This window comes from Orycteropus afer, unplaced genomic scaffold (genome assembly GCF_000298275.1).
Source record: "Orycteropus afer afer isolate SDZICR_OR568_19922 unplaced genomic scaffold, OryAfe1.0 scaffold00259, whole genome shotgun sequence".
Lineage (NCBI taxonomy): Eukaryota > Metazoa > Chordata > Mammalia > Tubulidentata > Orycteropodidae > Orycteropus > Orycteropus afer.
Window position 1 is genome coordinate 3,355,908 of NW_006921846.1, and position 6,014 is coordinate 3,361,921.

Sequence of the window (6,014 nt, forward strand, 5' to 3'; positions counted from 1 at the left end):
GAAAGAGGGGGAGGCCTTCAACGAGATGGATTGATACGGTGGCTGTGATGATGGGATCAAGTATAGCGGGGATTGTGGGGCTGGCGCGGGATCGGGCGGTGTTTCGTTCTGCTGTGCATGAGGTTGCTATGAGTCGGAAATGACTCGACGGCACTTAACAACAACAACAACATTCATTGTACAGCTTTCAGTTGCAAATAAGGTGATTGAAAATATAATGGCTTGGGTCACGTGCACCTTGGTCCTCAAAGTGACATCTTTTCCTTGTAAATTTTTAACTTTTTATTTTGATTTGCATGAAAGTTTGCAGAGTAAATTAATTTTCCATTCAATAGTCCGTACACATTTTGCTTCATGACATTGTAATCTCCACAATGTAATGGAACTCTTCCTACTTCATCCCTGTGGTTACTATTTTCCTTTGTCCTTTTTCCCTATCCATTCTTGCTTTCTGAGCTTTATTCCTAGGCAAATGTTGCCCTTTTGATTTCTTATGGTTGATTGTTCTAAAGAATGCATGCCTCCCTAGTGTTATTATTCACTTCATAGGCCTATTATTTGGCTGAAAGTTGAACCATGGAGGTGAGTTCAGTTCTGAGCTGAAATGAAGGGTGACTAAGGGCCATACTGTTGAGGGTTCCACCAGTCTCTATTAGACCAGTAAGCCTGATCATTTTTATTATTTTGAGTTCTGTTTCACTTTTTGTCCCACTCTATTCAGGATCTCCTAATATGATCCTTTTCAAAGTGGTTGGCAGTGGTAGCTGGGCATAATCTAGTTCTTCTGGTCTCAAGGTCATAGAGGTTGAGGTTCACATGGACCACTAGTCCTTAGAACTAATTGTTTCCATGCATCCCTGATTTTCTTCATTTGTCTTTGCTGCAGATGAAAAGAGACCAACATGTACTTTAGATGGCTGTTCAAAAGATTTTTAAGACTAAAGTCACTACTCAACAAAGTAGTATAGGTGAGGACTATGTTATGCCAATTGACTTTGATGTCCCCTGAAACTACAGTCCTGTGCCAACAGAGCCAGTGACTCACTCACTCAAGGTGTTTGGTTATGACTAAAACATAACATTGCCCTATTAGATTTACTTTAAACACAGGCATTTTTATATCACATACATATGTAGTAATATCATCTGCAAACCTATATATGGTTATGAGCATAGAACTGTTCACCTACCCATACCTGATCATCTTGTCCGTCTACTTACATATCTACTCATAGATTAATATTTTGATAATGCAAGATTGTATATATGATAGTGTTTACCTCTGTTATCTGTAACTTCTGTGCACCTCTCTGTGTCTTCCTTTTCCTTAGTGATATTATGCTGGTCACCCACAATTTGTAAATTGCCTTTCCCTTCTCAAATAAATATGTATTTCTTACCTAATTAGTAATTTTCCTTCACCTTCCTTCCTATCCCTGGTAACCATCAAAGAATATCTTTTTCCATGTGTAAAACTTTCCTTGACCTTTTATACCAGTGGACTCATATAATAGTTGTCTTTTTGTGATTGACTTATTTCACTCAGCATTATGTCCTCCAAGTTCATCCAGGTTGTGAGGTGTTTTGTGGATTAGTCATTATTCTTTAAGGTTGCATAGTATTCCATTGTGTGTATGTATCATAGTATTTCCATTTATCTGTTGATGGGCACTTAGGCTGTTTCCTTCTCTTTGTGATTTTGAATAGTGCTGTGATGAGCATGGGTGTCCATATATCTATTTGTGTCTCAACTCTCATTTCTTTAGGATATATACCTAGTAGTAGGATTGCTGGATGAAATGGCATTTCTATTTCCAACTTTTTAAGGAATCACCATACCATTTTCCGCAGTGGTTGCACCATTTTACCATCTCACCAGCAATTCGAATCTCTCCACATCTTCACCAGTATTTGGTGTTTTCTATCCTGTTGAACTTTGCTATTATTGCTGGGGTGAGATGACATCTCATTGTTGTTTTGGTTTGCATCCCTCTAATGGCTAATGAGAGGAGCTCTGGGCACTCAGCTTCTAGCCAAAAGGTCAGTGGTTCAAACACACCAGTTGTTCCATGGAAGAAAGATGAAGCAGTCTGATTCCATAAAGATTTACACCCTTGGAAACCATATGGGGAAGTTCTACCCTGTCCTATAGGGTCACTAGGAGTTGGAACAGACTCAATGGCAACAGGTTTGGTTTGATTTAATGAGTAATGATTGTTATCATTTCTTCATGTGTTTGTTGGCTATCTCAATATCTTCTGTGGTGAAATGACTGTTCATGTCCCTTGTTTGATATGTCACTGCCAAATCCTTTTTTTCTCGATCTGCAGGTTCTCTTTTTACTCTTTGGAGAAGTCTTTTGATATGCATAAGAGTTTAATTTTTAGAAAGTTCCAGTCATCTAGTTTATCTTCTGCTGTTTTTGCATTTTTGGTTATGTTTGATAGACTGTTTATGATCTAAATTAGGGCCCCTAAGTGGTGGTGTAGTGGATAAGGCACTTGACCTCTAACTGGAAGGTCAGGGTTCAAACACACCAGCTGCTCTGCAGAAGGAAGATGGGGCAATCTACTTCCATAAAGATTTACAACCTCAGAAACCCAATGGGGGTTGCGATGATTCGGAAAAGACTCGATGGCAGTGAGTTAATGAGTTAAATTTTCCCTTAATTTTTCTTTGATGAACTTTATAGTTTTAAGCTTTATATTTAGACCTTTGGTCCATCTTGAGTTAAATTTTGCATGTGGCTTGAGGTATGCTTCATTTTCTCCAAATGTATATCCAGGTTTGCCAGCAACATTTGTTAAAGAAACTATCTCTTCCCCATTTAATGAGTATAAACCCTTTGTCAAAGGTCAGCAGACCACATTTCAGGGTTCTCAATTCTGCTCTACTGGTCTATGTGTCTATCATTTACCAATATCAGGCTATTTTGACTACTGTGGCTGTATGGTAAGTTTTGAGATTGGAGAGTATGAGAATTCGTACTTTGTTCTTCTTCAGTAGTGCTTTCCTTACCCACGGTCTCTTTCCTTCCCATATAAAATTAGTGATTGGTTTTTCAATGTTCTTAAAGAATGTTGATGGAATCCGGATTGGTATAACTCCATATCTGTACATTGCTTTGGGTAGTATTGACATTTTCACAATGTTTCATCTTCCTATCCATGAGCATGGCATGTTCTTCCATTTATATTGGTCTCTTCTAGTTTGTTGTAGTAGTGTTTTGTAATTTTCTTTGCATAAATCTTTTTTTTTTTTGTCTCTGCTAAGATTTATTCCTAAGTATTTTATCTTTATGGTAGCTGTTGTAACGGTATTGTTTTCCTTATTTCCTCTTTAGAGATCTCTTTATTGATGCAGAGGAATCTGACTGATTTTTGTATGTTGATCTTTTACCCTGCAATTTTGCTGAATATTTCAATTATATCCAGTAGTTTTCCTTGCTGAGTTTCTGGAATTGTCTATGTGTAGGATCATATCATCTGCATATAGGCATAGTTTTACTTCTTCTTTACTGATTTGTAAGTCTTTTATTTCTTTTTCTTACCATATTGCTCCCACTAGGACTTCCAATACAATGTTGGATAGGAGTAGTGATAGAGGGCATTTTCATCTGGTTCTCATTCACAAAGGGAGTGTTTTCAGTCTCTCTCCATAGAATATTCAGTCTCTCTCCATAGAATAATGCTAGTCATTGGTTTTGTCTACGTACACTTAATTATGTTGAGGAATTTTCCTTCTATTCCTATTTTGCTAAGTGTGTTTATCAGGAATGGGTGTTGGATTTTATCAAATGAACTTTCTGCATTAATTTATATGATCATGTGATTCTTTTCCTTTGCTTTATTTATGTAGTGGATTATGTTGAACCATCCTTGCACACCTAGTATGAATTCCACTTTGTCTTGGTGTGTTATTATTATTATTTGGATACAATGTTGGCTTATATTGAATAGAATTTTGTTGAAAATTCTCCATAGAAATTCATGAGAGATGTTGATCTATAATTTTCTTATTTCGTGGTATCTTTGCCTGGCTTTTGTATCAAGGTTATGCTTCCTTCATGAAATGAATTTGGGAGTATTCCATCTTTTTCCATATACTGGAATAGTTGAGTAGAATTGGTGCCAGTTCTTCTCTGAATGTTTGTAGAATTCTCCAGCAAAGCCATCTGAGCCAAGACTATTTTTCTGTGGCTGCCTGTGCCACTGGAAATCTTACCTGATTCCCTGAACTTTCCTCTTTGGGATCCGGCACATGGGCAGCTCACCTTGATTCCCTCCAGATCTGTCCATGCTGTGTCTCTATCCCAGTGTGGATTCCAAGAACTTTGTTTCTCCTTCTCCATTTATGATGCTTTCTGTGTCTCAAAATGACCATGCTTCATAGGGCTCCAGCTTCTTCTCTTCCCCAATCACTCTCTTCACTCTGTCTCCCATTCCAATCAACACTCAATCTAATTCTTTATCTCTCATTTGATGTTCAAAGTTCCAGGATCATTATCTGTATATGTTTTATTCAGTTGTCCCAAGTCTCTGTTGTCGAGGAACTGGATGGAGTATGTCACTAGGATGCCCTCTTGTCTCAGCCTTGTGTTTTAATATTTTAAAGAGGTCTTTTGCAACAGATTTTCCCAATGTGATATGTTGTTTGATTTCTTGACTGCTGCTTTCATGGACGCTGATTGTGGATTCAAGTAAAATTAAATCATTGATAACATCAATCTTTTCTCCAATTATCATGATGTTGCTTACAGGCCCAGTTGTAAGTATTTTTGTTTTCTTTATGTTGCAGTGTAATCCATACAAAAGACTGTAGTCCTTGATTTCATTAAGTCATCTTCATTTTCAGCAAGTAAGGTATTGTCATCTGCATATCTCAGGCTGTTAATGAGTCTTACTCCAATCCTTATGCCATTTTTTCTTTATATAGTCCAGGTTCTCAGATTATTTTCTCAGAATACAGACTGAATAAGTACAATGAACGGATACAACCCTGAAGTATACTTTTCCTGATTTTAAACCATGTAGCATCCCCTTGTTCTGTTCAAACAACTGCTTCTTGGCCTATCTAGAGGTTCCACATAAGCACTAATAAGTGTTCTAGAATTCCCATTCTTCGTAATGTTATACATAATTTGTTATGATCCACACAATTGAATGCCTTTGCATAGTCAATAAAATAGAGTTAAACATTTCTCTGATAGTCTCTGCTTTCAGCCAATATCCATCTAACATCAGAAATGATATCCCTCATTCCACATCCTGTTCTGAATCCAGTTTGAATTTCTGGCAGTTTCCTGTTGATGTACTACTGCAACCATTTTTTAAGTCTCTTCAGCAAATTTTTACTTGCTTGTGATATTAATGCTATTGTTTGATAATTTCTTCTTTCTGTTCAATCACCTTCCTTTGGAATGAGCATGAATATGGCCAAGTATCTGTCTTTGAAATTTCTTGGCATAAAAGAGTGAACATGAAGCATCAAAAGAAGATTGAAGGAATACAATGTATTCCAGAGTCATTGTATCAAAAAGAATTTGTCAATGTTCAACCATTTCAGGAGGTTGCATATGATCAAAGCCAATGGTACTGAAGGAAGAAGACCAACCTGTACTAAAGGCATTGGCAAAAAAAAAAAAAAAACACAAGGCTCCAGGAATTGATGTAATTGAGATACTCAATCTATAGCCACTTAAATTGCCAAAACAGAATAAATGGCTTAAGAGAAAGCAGTATGTCTTAGTCTTCTAGCACCGCTATAAAGGAAATACCACATGAGGATGGCTTTAACAAACACAAATTTATTCTCTTACAATTTAGGAAGCTAGAAGTCTGAATTCAGGGTGCCAGCTTTAGGGAAGTCTTTTTCTCTCTTCCAGCTCGCGGGGAAAGTCCTTATCTCCTTTCTACATCTGTGAGCCCCATGTTCCTTGGAGCTCTCCATGTGTCTTGGCATAAATCTTCCCATGGGTCTAAGAGGTTCTTGGCAGAGGGACTTTGGTTCCAAAG